Raw genomic sequence first — 15,604 nt, 5'->3', positions numbered from 1 at the left:
TTTATTTTATTTGAAAGGCAGAGTTACAGAGAGGCAGAGGCAGGGAAAGAGAGAGAGGTCTTCCATCTGCTGGTTCACCCCCCACCCCCAAGATGGCCGCAATGGCTAGAGATGAGCCGATCTGAAGCATTCCTTTTTTTTTTTTTTTTAAGATTTATTTATTTATTTATTTGAAAGTCAGAATTGCACAGAGAGACAAGGACAGGCAGAGAGAGAGAGAGAGAAAGAGAGAGAGGTCTTCCATCCACTGGTTCACTCCCCAACTGGGCACAACAGCTTGAGCTGATCTGATCTGAAGCCAGGAGCCAAGGGCTTCTTCCAGGTCTCTCACACGGGTGCAGGGGCCCAAGGGATTGGGCCATCTTCTACTGCTTTTCCTGGCCATAGTACAGAGCTGGATTGGAAATGGAACAGCCAGGACTTGAACCGGCACCCAGATGGGATGTGGACACTGCAGGCACACAGTGCTGGCCCCTGCTCCACTTCCGATCCAGCTCCCTGCTAATATACCTAGGAAAGCAGCAGAAGATGACCCAAGTGTTTGGGCCCCTGCCACCTATGTGGGAAACTCAGATAGGAGTTCTGGGCTCCTGCCTTTGGCCAGGCCTGCCCCAGCCCTGGCTATTTTGGTCATTTGGAGCATGAGCCAGCATTTGGAAAAATCTCTTTCTCTTGTAATTCTACCTTCCAAATTGTAGTAATAAAAAAAAAACTTTCAAAATCAAAGGATATTGTAAGGGATATGGGGTAAGAGATGCACAGGGTGAGGGATGGGCAAAATAGTGCAGAGTTCTGCCCTCTCTGGAATTGTCACTCTATGGGAATTTCTTTTTTTTTTTTTTTTTTTTTTTTGACAGGCAGAGTGGACAGTGAGAGAGAGAGACAGAGAGAAAGGTCTTCCTTTGCCGTTGGTTCACCCTCCAATGGCCGCCACGGCCGGCATGCGGTGCACCGCGCTGATCTGAAGCCAGGAGCCAGGTGCTTCTCCTGGTCTCCCATGGGGTGCAGGGCCCAAGCACTTGGGCCATCCTCCACTGCACTCCCTGGCCACAGCAGAGAGCTGGCCTGGAAGAGGGGCAACCGGGACAGAATCCGGCGCCCCGACCGGGACTAGAACCCGGTGTGCCGATGCCGCAAGGCGGAGGATTAGCCTAGTGAGCCGCGGCGCCGGCCCTCTATGGGAATTTCAATGTCAGCAGCCCAGAAGCTCTTTGTGTCCTGTCATTATAGTTTTTTCTTTTTTTTTTTTTTTTTGAAGATGTATTTTTCTAAAGGCAGAGTGACAGAGAAAAGGAGTGACAAGGAAAGAGACAGATCTATTCATTGGTTCACTTGCTAAATGCTTGCAGCAGCAATGGTGGACCAGGTTGAAGTGAGGAGCCAATAACTCCATCTAGGTCTTCCATGTGAATGGCAAGAATCCAAATAGTTGTGCCACCATCTTTTGCTGCCCAGGTGCATTAGCAGGAATCGGGATCAGAAGCACAGAGTAGCTGGGACTTGAATGAACCAGGTATTCTGATATGGGATGCTGGCCTCCCAAGTGGTGGCTTAATCTGCTGTGCCACAACACCCTAGTTGTTATGGAGACTTCATTGCATAGGCAAGATGGATGCATGGACAATCATGCTGCAATGTAAATGGACAAAAAGTGTCTAATCTAATGCTTACAGACTGGGTGGGGATATCCAGAAAGGCCTGTTTAGATTCTTTAGCATTTTTTCCTGGATGGTATGGGGCAAGACCACCTGGGAAGCAAGGCCTCATCATCCACCATCAGACCAGGTTAAGTCAGAGAATTTCTTTTTATTTTTTTAATTAACTTATTTATTCAAAAGCAGAGAGAGACTGAGAGACATAGGAAAAGATCTGTCTGCTGGTTCACTCTTCAAATGGCTGCATTGGCCAGGGCTGGGCCAGGCTGAGCCAGGAGCCTGGGGCTCCATCTGGGTCTCCCATGTAGGTGACAGGGTCCAAGTATTTGGGCCATTTTCCACTGCCTTCCCAGATGCATTAGTAGGGAGCTGGATTGGAAGTGGAATAGCGGGAAATCAAACTGGCCTAACCCACTGTGCCAGCCTCAGATCAGAGAATTTCTTTATGGGCAGCTCCCAAAGTGGGATAGGGTGGGAAGAGGGGGCAGAGATTAGCATTTCTATGACCTGCCTTGAGGAAGAGAAATTCTCAATTTTTTTATTGTCTGCCTTGGAGAGGGAGTAATATGCCAGGAACCAAGGATGAAAACCAAAAATCTGTTATATCATACTCCTGTACCCTTTAAATCATCCCCATGTTGCGTAGGCTGAATAGCTGCAATCCCAAAATCCAAAATCCAAATGCCCCAGAATCAAACTTTTTGAAGACTGTCGTGAAGCCACAAGTGGAAAATTCCACACCATGAAACTTCGCTTCATGCAGAAAATTTAGAATACTATATAAAAGTACCTCTAGGCTATGACTATAAGGTGTATATGGAACAAATTTTTTTGTTTAGACTTAGGTCCCATCCCAAATATCTCATTATAAATACAGATAATTACAAAATTCAACAAAATGCCAAATCCAAATTGCTTCTGGCCCCAAACATTTCAGTGCAGGGGTGGGGAACCTTTTTCTGCCAAGGGCCATTTGGATATTTATAACATCACTTGTGGGCCATATGAAATTATCAACTTAAAAATTAGCCCACTATAGATTTATTGAATTTCCAGTCCTGCCTGTGGTTGCCTTGGCAGGACCAGATCAAATGATTTCCATGGCCTTATATGGTGCTAGGGCCGGACATTCCCTGCCCCTGGATAAGGGATACTTAATTTGTCCTGTGGAAACACCATGGAAATAGTTATACTGTATTATTTAGGAAGCAGTAAGGAAAAAGGTCTATCCATGTTCTTCTGGGAGAGCTGAGTGGTCCCCAGGCCACAACACAGAGTGCTGCCCGCTGTGCAGCAGGTGAGTGGATGCACGGCCAACAGTGCCTTACTGACAGGACCTGGGTGTACAGTACCAAAGAGTTGTGACACAACAGGAGTGGGATGTGGGGTGCCCCAGAGAATTCCAAGATGAGAAGAGTAGGAAGTATAGCACCTCAGTGCATTCCAACATGAAAGGAGGGGGCAGGGGTGCCCCAAGAGTTCCAAAGTGAGAAGGATGGGGAGTACAGCATCTCAGTGAGTTCTAAGATGAGAGGAGTGGGGTACAGCATTCCCCAAAAGAGTTCTAAGAGCAGAGGACTGGGGTATATGGTACTCCCAATTTTTTTGGAGACAAGAAGAGTGCTTTGAAGAGCCCAGGTGCCAGTGATTCTAATAAGCAGTTGATAATGAGATATCAAAAGTACAGTAGCGATAAGAAGTATGAGAATATGACAAACAACTATTTATCTTTCAGATGCCGGGGAGTGGGCAGGAGACAAAGTGGGAAAGCCACATTATTCCTCAGTTCAGAGCTTTTTCCCACCGTGTAATCTCAACAAGGCAGTATCAGTGTTCATCACAGAGAACTATTTTCCTTACCACTTTCTCTACAGTGAGCTTTCCACACATGAAGTTTGACTCTTTCTAGTCCACAAGACTTAAAATCCCACTTTTGTGAGTTGTACATATCTAGGCAAAAGCTGAAAAAATGACTGAAACTTCTTCATTGATTCCCCTCCTCCCACCGCCACACAGCCTTACTTTCTCTTCCAGTGTTTTGGGATTTGTCAGCAGCTGGAGCAAATCCTGTAGGATGTCCCTCACACTTGTGACCAGACCAGAAAATGTGAATCTGTAGATATAAGGCTTTGTAAACTAACAGGAGTCCCTTTCTTTTTTTTTTTTTTGCCAGCTGGTAGTTAGTCAGAATGCTGTTTTGTAAATAAATCTTCTGGGAGAATCCTCAGCAGGTCAGCTGCAAATGTGTCAGTTTGAGGAAAACAAACAGGAAAGCACTTACCGAGTCAGTGTTCTGTGGCTGTGTAGAGAGAAGCTCTGGTGATGCCTGGGTGTGACCTCCCAATGCCAGAATGAGACCGAGGGTGGTTTTCAGAATCGCTATGGTGTGCGCTGTTTTCCCAGCCTCCTCCTCATTCCGCTTTTATCTGGCTTTTGAAATGACACTGTAGAGAAGAATGATGTTGGGGTTTGAATGTGGTTCTTCCCTTCCTCCCCCACCCTCCATAAAAATTCATCATGTATTCCAGGAGAAAAGAAAGAAGTGAACATGCTGTACAAATTAGTTCTTTCACTCAGTGTGTTTGTGTAGCTTTTTTTTTTTTTTTTTTTGGAGTGGAAATCATCGCTCTTAGCTGCCCTGCGGCAAGCTGAAAAGCAGTGATTGGAGGGGCCCTGATCCTTCCTTTGTCTGGGTAGGCTTTTGCTAGTGAAAAGTCAAGTTAAATTAGCAGTGATGGAATGAAAAGAAGCCTTAGAAAGTCAAAGGGGAGCTCTTCAAGGCACAGGAACTACAGGGCTTGTTAGGAGAGAGATTTCATTTATTGAGTTTTAGTGTGTTCTGATGGTGAAGAAATGGAATCACATATTACATGGGTGTCTTAAGTTTTAATCTCTTCTTTTTTAGAAGATTTATTTTTATTTGAAAGGCAGGTTGACAAAGAGGTCTTTGATTCTCTGGGTCACTCCCGAATCTCTGCAACAGCCAAGGCTAGGCTAGGCCGAAGCCAGGAGCCTGGAACTGTCTGCATCTCCTTTGTGGGTGGTGGGAAACCAAGCACTAGGACCATCATCTGCTGCCTTCCCAGGTGCATTAGCAGAAAGCTGGATTGGAAGCAGACGAGCTGGGAGCTACACCAGTGCTCCCTGATAGGGGATACAGGTGTCCCAAGTGGTAGTTTAACCTGCTGACCACACACCTGCCTCTAAATTTTTTTAAAGATTTGTTTATTTGAAAGGCCGAGTTACAGAGAGAGAGGGAGAGCCAGAGATTTCTCCATACCCTGACTTAGCCCACAGATGGCCACAATAGCCGGGATTGGGCCAGACCAAAGCCAGGACCCTGGAACTCTATCCAGATCTCCCATGTATGTGGCAGGGCCCCAGGTACTTGGGCCATCCTCTACTGCTTTCGCACGTGCATTATCAGGGAGCTGGATCAGAAGTGCAGCAGCCAGGACTGGCATGGTGGTGTCACCAGCAGCAGCTGGCAACTTAAATTGCTGCTCCACAGCACTGGCCCCAGTTTTTAATTTCTTTACATAGGTAGGTTGAGAGAGAACTTTTCTGGTTTCTAGGAAATTCAGGTTTTGATTTTTCTCCCCTATAACCATCTGTGGCCTTGGCAGAGTCATCTGTATATCTAAGGCAGGTTACAGACCTCAGAAATTTGAGGAATAAGAAGTGTGGAGCTTAAAAGTGATGGAAGATAAGGGAGCCTACTGTGGTCAGTTTCCTTCTGCAGACTATCTTGATTTAAAAGGAAAAAAATATTTTTTTACTTGGGATGGGCATTGTCCCACAGTAGGTTAACCTGCTGCTTGGGATGCTTACGTCCCATATCAGGGTGTCAGTTCAAGTCCTGGCTAGTTCACATCTGCTAATGGTCCAACGGTCCAACTTCCTGCTAAGGAGCCTGGGAGGCAGGCAGTGATGGCCCAAGTACTTGGATTCCTGCCATCCATGTGGGAGACCCTTATGGGGTTCTGGGTTCTGAGCTTTGGGCTGGCCCAGACCCAGTTGTTGCAGGCATTTGAGGGGAAAACCAATGAATAAAAAATTCTCTTTGTTACTCTGTCTTTAAAATAAATTTTTTTTAGATCTATTTTATTTATTTGAAAGAGTGATAGAGAGGGAGAGACAGAGAGAGAAAGATTGATCGATCTTCCATCTGTTGGTTCACTCCCTAAATGTCTACAATGGGCCAGGCTGAAGGCAGCAGCCAGGAGCTTCATCTGGTCTCCCATGTGGGTGCAGGGACCCAAGCACTTGGGGTGTCTGCTTCTGCTTTCTCAGGTGCAGGAAGCTAGATTGGATGTGGAGCAGCCGGGACTAGAACTGGTGCCCATTATGATGCTGGCATCTCAGGTGGCGGCTTTACCTGCTATACCACAATGCTGACCCCTAAATAAATCTTTTTTAAAAGTAAAAGTTTTTCTTCATTTTCATTTAGTATGTAAGGTAAAGAGAGATAGGACAACTTCCAACTGCTGGTTCATTCCCCAAATGTTTACAACAGCCAACACTGGGCCAGGATGAAACCAGAAACCTGGAACTCAATCTGGGTCTCTCATATGGGTAGCAGAGCCTTAACTCTATAAGCAAAAACCTGCTGCCTCCCAGGGAGTACATTTGCAGGAACCGGGACTGGAAGGATGGAGGAGTCGGGACTGGATTCAGGCGTCCCAAGTGGTATCATCACCACTGCACCAAATGACCACCCCCATCTTGATTTTTGTAATGTCTAATATTACCCTAACCATGTGGTATTTGAAACTGAACATTATTACTCCATAAAACATGAGGTACCAGAGAGAACAGCCAGTTTTACATTTGTGTTTGTTCACTGTTACAAGCCAATTGTAGAAACTTCTAAAGCAATAATTTCATAGCACTATATATTTTTTTATTTGACAGGTAGATTTATAGACAGTGAGAGAGAGAGAGAGACAGAGAGAGAGAAAGGTCTTCCTTCTGTTGCTTCACTCCCCAAATGGCCGCCACGGCTGGTGCTGCGCCGATCCGAAGCCAGGAGCCAGGTGCTTCCTCCTGGTCTCCCATGTGGGTGCAGGGCCCAAGCACTTGGGCCATCCTCCACTGCCTTCCCGGGCCACAGCAGAGAGCTGGACTGGAAGAGGAGCAACCGGGACTAGAACCCGGTGCCCATATGGGATGCTGGCGCCGCAGGCAGAGGATTAACCAAGTGAGCCATGGCGCCGGCCCCAACATAAACACTATTAATAGATTCCTTTTCAGTGGGAAGCATTGATAGAAAAGCATACCTGGGTATTTAAAAAATCTCAGGGAGAAATTAAAAAGTTTATTTTGGCACAAAAAAATTTGAAGTCTAGGCATAGTTTTTTATCTACACTTTCCATGAACTTTTGAAGATCCTGTATCTGCATGGATTTCAAAAATGTTTGCATCAAAAGAAGCATCCTGTAATTCTACTTTTCCATGAACTTTTTGAAAACTTGAAAACTTTTTGAAACTTGCAAAGAACACACCAAAAGAAACAATATTAAGGATTGTACTGGTTGAGACTGGCGCTGTGGCGCAGAGGGTTAAGGCCCCAGCCTGCAGCACTGGCATCCCATATGGGTGTCAGTTTGAGTCCCGGCTGCTCCACTTCCAATTCAGCTCTCTGCTATGGCCTGGGAAAGCAGTGGAAGAAGGCCCAACTCCTTGGGGCCCTGCACCCATGTGGGAGACCCAGAAGAAGCTCCTGGCTCCGGATCAGCTAAGCTCTAGCCGTTGCAGTCATTTAGGGAGTGAACCAGCAAAATGAAAGACCCCCTCCCCCTCCCTCTACCCCTCCCTCTCCTTCTCTCTCTGGCTCTACTTCTCTTTTATTTAGAAAACTTTTATCTAATAAATATAAATTTTGAAAGTACAACTTTTGGATTATGGTGGTTCTTCTCCCCCATAACCACCCTCTTACCTGCAAGCCATCCCATCTCCTACTCCCTCTCCCATCCCATTCTTCATTAAGATTCATTTTTAATTATCTTTATATACAGAAGATCAACTTAGTATATACTAAGTAAAGATTTCAACAGTTTGCCCCCACACAGACGCACAAGGTGTAAAGTACTATTTGAAGACTATCAAATAAATCTTTAAAAAAAAAAAAAAAGATTGTACTGCTTGTCAAGCATAGTTTAAGCACAGTAAGCAATGAAACCCAGCTAAGCGTATGCATTTTTTAATGTTTTAACCACCACTTAAAACAAGAGTTGAAACATGCTTGTTTAGCTTTGAAATTAATCCAAAAATAGTAAATACAAGGGGCAGTCAATAAAATCTCTGCTAATAAGCGCTGCCCTTTGCTGTACTTTGGAAGAACTCCTCATTGACATTCTCTGAAAGCACGACTTGGAGCTGATCAGTTATGCAGAAGGAGCCTGAGCTGAAGTGTTCAGATGTGCTAAAAGATAACCTAGTTGCCACACTTGAGCTTTAAGGCGTACTGACACTCGCCAGGCTGTTTGGTGCATCAGTTAATAGGAGATCTGTACACGGCAGAGTTGGGGTTTGGTCCCAGACATCCTGACTCCTAAGACCACTCACTTTTATTAAGACTTATGCATTGGGCCATCCATCTCCTTGTTGGAAGAGATGTTTACGGAATTCAGTGAATGGGAAGAAGGGGTGGCAATAAGTTCTACTGGATAAAAGGACTGTAGCAGTTTCACCACTTTCTAAGTCATTTGAAAATTCTCAGGAGCCTGTGATGGTTGGTATTTCAGGAGTTTCTTAAGACAAGTATATATGTACATGCAGATCTGAGGGCCAGCTGTGCTCAGAGGGGAAGATGTACAGTGTCTCTGTCATTATTTTGTGAAATAGGATTTCTTATTCCATAAAATTAGCTTTTTTCCACTGAAGTTTTACTGTTAGAGAATTGTTCTTTTGGAGGTAATTACATTGTAAAAGAAGAGATTCGTATTAATCTTAATAGAGCTCTAATGGAGTGAGGTTTGGCAATTTTATTTTATATTTGAAATGTGGAGGGGAGAGGGAGAGAGAGAGAAGGAGAGAGGGAGAGAGGTATTTTCCATCCACTGGTTCACTCTCCAAATGGCTGCATTGGCTGGTACTGGGCCGGGCCGGGCCAAAGCCAGGAACTAAGATCCAAGAGCTTCCTCCGGGTCTCCCACATGGGTGGCAGGGGTGGGCCATCTTCCACTGCCTTCCCAGGCACATTAGCTGGGAGCTGGATTCCAGGCACATTAGCTGGAAATGGAGCATCTGGGACAAAGAACCAGCACCCCATTTGGGATGGGGGCACTGCAGATGGCAGCTTAACCTATGCCACAGCACCAGCCTGTGGGTTGGGCAATTATAAGTGGGTCATTCCTTCCCACCTTTGTCGACCCCACCTGAAAAAATCCAGATCAACAACTTGGCTTCCCATTTTTAAAAATATGGTCAAGGTTATCATTACTCCTTCCCTTTTTTTGTTTGATGTTAAAATAGCATACTTGTCCAGACACCTAAATATTCTGATGATAGAGATTCAGAAACATATGTTTAAGGCATTACAGTTGAGCATATAAAATTTTTTAATTGTCATGTCTAATCTTTGTTGTCTGTGAGAGACAACTGAAAAGGGGATAGACCACCAGACATTGTATTATAAAAAAGTAGATTGTGAAAAATGTAAAGACAAGGGATGTTTCTTTTTTGTCATACAGATTGATGACCTCTCCTTGTGTAAGTGCCCTTAATTTTTTTTTTTTTTTTTTTTTTTGACAGGCAGAGTGGACAGTGAGAGAGAGAGACAGAGAGAAAGGTCTTCCTATGCCGTTGGTTCACCCTCCAATGGCCGCTGCGGCTGGCGTGCTGCGGCAGGCGCACTGCACTGATACAAAGGCAGGAGCCAGGTACTTCTCCTGGTCTCCCATGGGGTGCAGGGCCCAAGCACTTGGGCCATCCTCCACTGCACTCCCGGGCCACAGCAGAGAGCTGGACTGGAAGAGGGGCAACCGGGACAGAATCCGGCGCCCCGAAGGGGACTAGAACCCCGTGTGCCGGCGCTGCAAGGTGGAGGATTAGCCTAGTGAGCCGCGGCGCCGGCGAAGTGCCCTTGATTTTTAAAAACATTTTTAAAATTTATTTGGAAGACAAGAGACAGAGACAGAGAGCTTCTATTCGCTGGTTCACTTCCCAAATGCCCCCAGCAGCCGGGCCTGGATGAGGCCTAAGCCAGGAGCCCAGAACCCAGTCCAGTCCCACCTGGATGACCCTGAGCCATCACCTGCTGCCTTCAGGGTGCATGCTAGCAGGCAGCTGGCAGAGCTGGGACTTGAACCCAGGCACGCTGATATGGAATGCAGGCATCACAAGTGGCATCGTAACTGTTTTGCCAAACATCTGCGCCAGTGCCCTTCTCAGGGCTGTTTCTTCAGGGTAGGCAGTGTGGAGAACAGACTGTATAGCTGGTTGAACAGTGGGGCTGCAACCCGGCAAAGCTTTTCCCAAGGATTGAAATGGATTCAGAGTTGCAGACTCAGTGCCCTGGGTGTGCAAGTAGAGGGAGGGGGGAAGTCGCAGCATGGAGCCATGGCAACCCAGGCAGACAGGGGCGTTTTCATGAAGCTTAAAACAGAGAACTCCTTAAGGCTGCCGAGAACAAAGCCTTCTCCAGAGGCTTGCTTTTAACTCTGTATTGCCCCGTGCAGGAGTCCAGCCTTCAGCTTCTCTCTACACCTTTTTCATCAAGACACAAGGAGCTCTAAGTACCCACAGAAATGTGGGGAAGAGTCCCTGTTTTATCTTTGACTTGAATAAATCTTCACTTTTAATATGTCAAATGCCAGTTCAAATGAGGTGTAGAGCTGGGATTCGGGTGGGCTTCCCTGGGAACCCTTTAGAGACTGAGAAGCAAGGTGGGGTGCGAGGATGCAGCCTTGGGGGTGAAGCAAGTACTCACCTCCCCTCCTCCGAAGGTGCTCCTGCCTGCGGCTGTGGCAGGCGCGGCCCAAGTCTGCTGGGAGGCCGGGTGCTCCGACTCCTCCAGGTTTAATGATTGCTCCACAAGATCAGCTCACAGCTGCCCTGAGTCTAGGAACAAGTATTTCCTCTCTTTGTAACCAAGGGAGGTAAATAATCTTTTAACTTATTGCCCTGGAAAAGGAAATGTGGTTTGCCAGTGGTTAAATAAATCTGTTCTACATCAGTTAGTCAGCAGGCATCTGGGTGACACCATGCTTGGCCCTGTTTCCTGAGAAAAGTCTGCATTGGGAGTTCAGGCCACTCTCAAATACCTTCCCTAATTATGCTACTTCTCTTGTTAAACTGCACATAATTATGAATGTGATGTAAATGTGTACGGATTTCCCCCAGACATCACATTTGAGGAAAGGAAAAGGATCAGAGATTAAAGCATATTTTTCCAACCTCTTTAAGCTGGTTCAGCTGCTAGTCTTGTATTTTTCATTTGGAAATCGGTAGCCCGGAGGTGCGTGCAGCTGTGGATGTGTTTTGTAGGCACAGCCGTGTTTTCTAGCGTTCGAATCAACGTCCAACATTTAAAAATCAGGAAATCCGAAACAGCTATCTAGGTTATTGACTTCTCATGAAAAAATGAGCAGATCTGGGTACACTAGGCCCGGGTGCAGGTAAGAGCCTAGCTGGAGCTGGTTACATGGTGGCTGCTCCCTCTACCTTCTGCCCACTTTGGACAGAGCATTGCTGCCCAGCTGCCCACCTGCCTCCCCTGCCCTCCTTGCCCAAGGGCACCAGCCGTGTGGATTCTCCAGCAATTCGCACTTCCCACCCTCGTGTCCCTTTCTACTCCCTTTTCCGCTGAGTTTCAATTTAAGAAAGTAGGTACACGGAAAGATAAGTCATTAAGCGATCGTTTTTATCACATAAGGAATTTCAGGTTTATTGAAAAAGGTGACTCGCCAGTGTTTCCACAGTAAAACCCAAATGTCTTACAGCGGATGGTGAAATTAAGAAACACAATTTAAAGGAGCTTAAACCATCTAGCAGCGGTGTGCCGGAGGGGGTGTAATAAGGATCATCCACCCAAGTGTGGGCAACAAGGAGTGCGCCGGGGATTTAAAAGCAATGATAAAACCAATCGGAGCCCTTCTGCTTTTTGTTACCACCATGTGCCAGCAATTTAAACAAGGTCAGTGATGAAAGACGACTCCCCTCAAAACATGTTTCCTTGGTTTAAGTTCTAAATAATTGCTGTGGTTACTCTGAGTTTTAATTTTATAAAATTACATATTAGAAATACATACTTTATATGTAAAACATTTTATATTTGTTTTCTAATTTAATTTTTTTTATTTGACAGGTAGAGTTATAGACAGTGAGAGAGAGAGACAGAGAGAAAGGTCTTCCTTCCGTTGGTTCACTCCCCAAATGGCCGCCACAGCTGGAGCTGCACCGATCCGAAGCCAGGAGCCAGGTGCTTCCTCCTGGTCTCCCATGCGGGTGCAGGGCCCAAGCACTTGGGCCATCCTCCACTGCCCTCCCCGGGCCACAGCAGAGAGCTGGACTGGAAGAGGAGCAACCGGGACTAGAACCCGGTACCTATATGGGGTGCTGGCACCGCAGGTGGAGGATTAACCAAGTGAGCCACAGTGCCGGCCAACATTTTATATTTGTAAAGTTTATTTAAAATATATTTATTTATTGTATTTACTTGAAAGGCAGAGAAGCAGACACAGAGAGGCCGAGATATCCCATATGCTGATTCAATCCCCAAATGCCCTCAACAGCCAGGGCTGGATCAGGTGAAAGCCAGGAGCCAGTAACTCAATCGGGGTCTCCCACGTGGATTGTAGGGACCCAACTACGTGAGCCATCACCTGCTGTCTGCCACGGTGCTCATTAACGGGAAGTTGGAATCAGAAGTGAATCCAGGCAGACACTCTGATATGGGTTATGGGTATCCCCAGTGGCAGCTTAACTGCTAAGCCAGACACCTGCTCACATAACATTTATTTTTAATAGACATATTTTACATAAAATTTAATTATTCTTATTTTCATTTTCATTGCTTATTCTTTACTAGACAATATTGTTTACACCAAAGATAACTGACAAAATTCCAATGACAGAATTGCCCCTGTGCCATCCTTGACTCAGCTGTGCTTCCTTTGGAGATTAAGGGATCGTGGTTCCAAATCTTTGGTGCAATTTGTGTTTTCCCCTTGTGATGCCACATATGCCTGCATTTAGACAGCAGATTTGAAACACAGATTTGTCCAGCCTGACGGCACAGTCGTGGTAAAGATGAAGACACAGAACTTATGTCATTTCAGCTTCTTTATTCCATTCCACCACCTGGGGTTTTTAGTTGTTTACAAATTGAACACAGTGAAACAGTGTAATATTTTTTGGTTGTTTGGCAACTGTAAATTTTAGTGTATAGATTAACTTTTTTTTTTCCTGAAATTGGATTATATTTTTCATTTTGAAAATCAGTGTTGGGGCCAGCGCTGTGGCACAGCAGGTAAAGTTACCGTCTGCAATGACGGCATCCCATATCAGTGTCAGTTGGAGTCCTGGCTGCTCCACTTCCCATCCAGCTCTCTGCTATGGCATGAGAAAGCAGTGGAAGATGGCCCAAGTCCCTGGGCCACTGCACCCATGTGGGAGACCTGGAAGAAGCTCCTGGCCCTTTGCTTTGGATCAGCGCAGCTCTGCTGTTGCAGCCATCTGGGGAGTGAACCAGTGGATGGAAGACCTTCTCTCTCTCTCTCTCTCTCTCTCTGCCTCTGCCTCTCTGTAACTCTGCCTTTCAAAAAAAAAAAGAAAGAAAATCAGTGTTTAAAACTGTCTGCTTTAACAGGGCAGGTGTTTGGTGCAGTAGTTGATATGTTGCTTGGGATGCCCATGTGCCATATTGGAGTGCCTGGGTTTCAGTCCCAGCTCTTCTCCCCATTCCAGCTTCCTGCTAATGTACACCCTGGAAGCAGCAATGGTGGCTCTTGTACTTGGGTCCCTGCCACCTACATGGAGACCTGGATGGAGTTCTGCATTCTTTTTTTTTTTTTTTTAAGATTTATTTATTTATTTATATGAAAGAGTTACCACAGAGAAAGAAGGAGAGGGAGAGGGAGAGGGAGAGGGAGAGGGAGAGAGAAGAAAGTTCTTCCATCTGGTGATTCATTCCCCAATTTGCCGCAATGGCTGGAGCTGGGTCAGTCCAAAGCCAGGAGCCAGGAGCTTCTTCCAGGTCTCCCATGTGGGTGTAGGGGCCCAAGGACTTGGGCCATTTTCTGCTTTCCCAGGCCACAGCAGAGAGCTGGATAGGAAGTGGAGTAGCCAGGACTTTGAACCGGAGTCCTTATGTGATGCTGGCACTGCAGGTGGCAGCTTTACCGGCTGCGCCACAGCGCCAGCCCCCAGAGTTCTGCATTATTAACATCGACCTGGCCCATACATAGCTGTTGTGGGCATTTGGGGAGTGACCAGTGGATAGAGGTTCTTTCTCTCTGTCTTTGTCTTTTTCTCTGTTGCTCTGCCTTTCAAGTAAATAAAAATAAATGAAAAATCTTTTAAAAATTTAAAATCCTCATTTCTACCTTTTTCTCCCCAAAACATTTATTTATTTTTTTTACAGAGAGATAAAAAGTTCCTGTCCACTAGTTCATTCCCCAAATGCTTGGAACTGGAAGACCTGGGCCAAGGTCCAAGCTGAAGTCAGGAGCCAGGAATTCAATTCAGGTCTCCCTTGTAGGTGCTGGAGCCCAATTATTTGAACCATCACTGCTGCCTCTCAGGTCCTGCATTTAGCAAGAAGCTGGAGTCAGGAGGGAAAGGCATATCTTCCAACTCAGGCACTCTCCAACTCAGGGTGTCTGTATGCCTGGGGCTTAGGGCTCAGGACAAGCAGATTTAGATTTTGACAGATCAGAGAACAACCTGGAGCCATTTGTGGGTTTATATCCCTTTTACTCAGAGTGGCAGTGAGAAATGGACAGGAACAGTCACTTGTCCCCAAGGGAGGCAGAGCTGCAGGAGATACCTGTATTTGTGTCTGGTGGCATTTGAACACACATATAGAACCATTTACATGCATCCACACTTAGCTATGTACAGCCACACATCCACCAGTAGCCACATATGCATGGCCACATACATCCACAAGCAGCTGCAGTTAGCCATGCCCCCCAGTTGCTCATGTGGGCTTACAGACAACAGTGGCACAGAGCCAAACCATTACATAATAGACTTGTGGGCAGCTAGTCAAGCAGGAGAACCTGTTAGTTACCATGACACCGGTTACTACAGAGGCCTAGAGATAAGGGGGGCAAAGGCATCGTAATTTGATAACTTCACCTTCCCAAATTCGGCTCAATAGCATCTTAACACCTAAACCAAATACTCATCCCCATCTTAACCATTTTTTGCTTGTTTAAACATATTAATAATTTAAATAATTATTTAATTATTTAAAGTATTATTATACTTTTAAAATATTATTTAATAGACATGTGGGGATTTTTCCATCTACCAGTTCACTTCACGAATGGCTGTAACTTCTGGGGCTGGACCAGGTAGAAACTGAGAGCCTAGAATTCAATCTGGGTTACCCGTGTGGGTGTCAGGGACCAAAGTACTTGAGCTGTCACCTGCTGCCTCCCAGGGTGTGCATTAGCAGGAAGGTGGATTGAAGGTAGAGGAGCTGGTACTCAAACCAGGCACTCAGATATGGGATGTGGGTGTCTAAAGTAGTGTCTTAGCTGCTGTACCAATTGTCTGCCCCATCTTAACCATTTGTAAGTGCACAGTTCAGGAATTCAGTATTCATATTGTCATGAAACAGATCTGCAGAACATTTTCAACTTGCAAATGTGAAACTCTATAGTCATCAAACAATAACTCCCTTGAATTTTTAAAAGATTTCAACTGATAGGTTAGGCAAAGGAAGGATCCAAGGCTGGCCAGAAGCCTGAATAAGGTCAAAGAGAGACTTGAGGAAG

At 45.7% G+C, this 15,604-nt stretch overlaps 1 protein-coding gene across 37 annotated transcripts in view; it reads right to left on the bottom strand.

Annotated features, from left to right (window-relative positions):
• The window catches only part of CMKLR2 (chemerin chemokine-like receptor 2), a 54,043-nt gene extending 42,891 nt beyond the window's left edge, over nucleotides 1-11,152 (bottom strand). For 15 of the 37 annotated variants that reach the window (XR_016231928.1, XM_089329985.1, XM_070070318.2 and 12 more), the window contains exons 1-2: nucleotides 10,588-10,827; nucleotides 3,937-4,099 (exon numbers count right to left, since the gene is read on the bottom strand). The gene's annotated coding sequence lies outside the window, so the exon portion shown is untranslated. Of the gene's footprint in view, nucleotides 1-3,936; nucleotides 4,100-10,587 lie in introns of those variants that run through there. The other 22 variants (XM_070070326.2, XM_070070336.2, XM_070070331.2 and 19 more) reach the window with 8 other exon arrangements.
• Between the last annotated feature and the right edge of the window lie 4,452 nt (nucleotides 11,153-15,604).

Source organism: Oryctolagus cuniculus, chromosome 3 (genome assembly GCF_051225735.1).
Source record: "Oryctolagus cuniculus isolate XC-2025 breed Fujian yellow rabbit chromosome 3, ASM5122573v1, whole genome shotgun sequence".
NCBI lineage: Eukaryota > Metazoa > Chordata > Mammalia > Lagomorpha > Leporidae > Oryctolagus > Oryctolagus cuniculus.
Note: the sequence above shows the minus strand (reverse complement) of the source record. Positions and strands in the feature narration are given on the sequence as shown.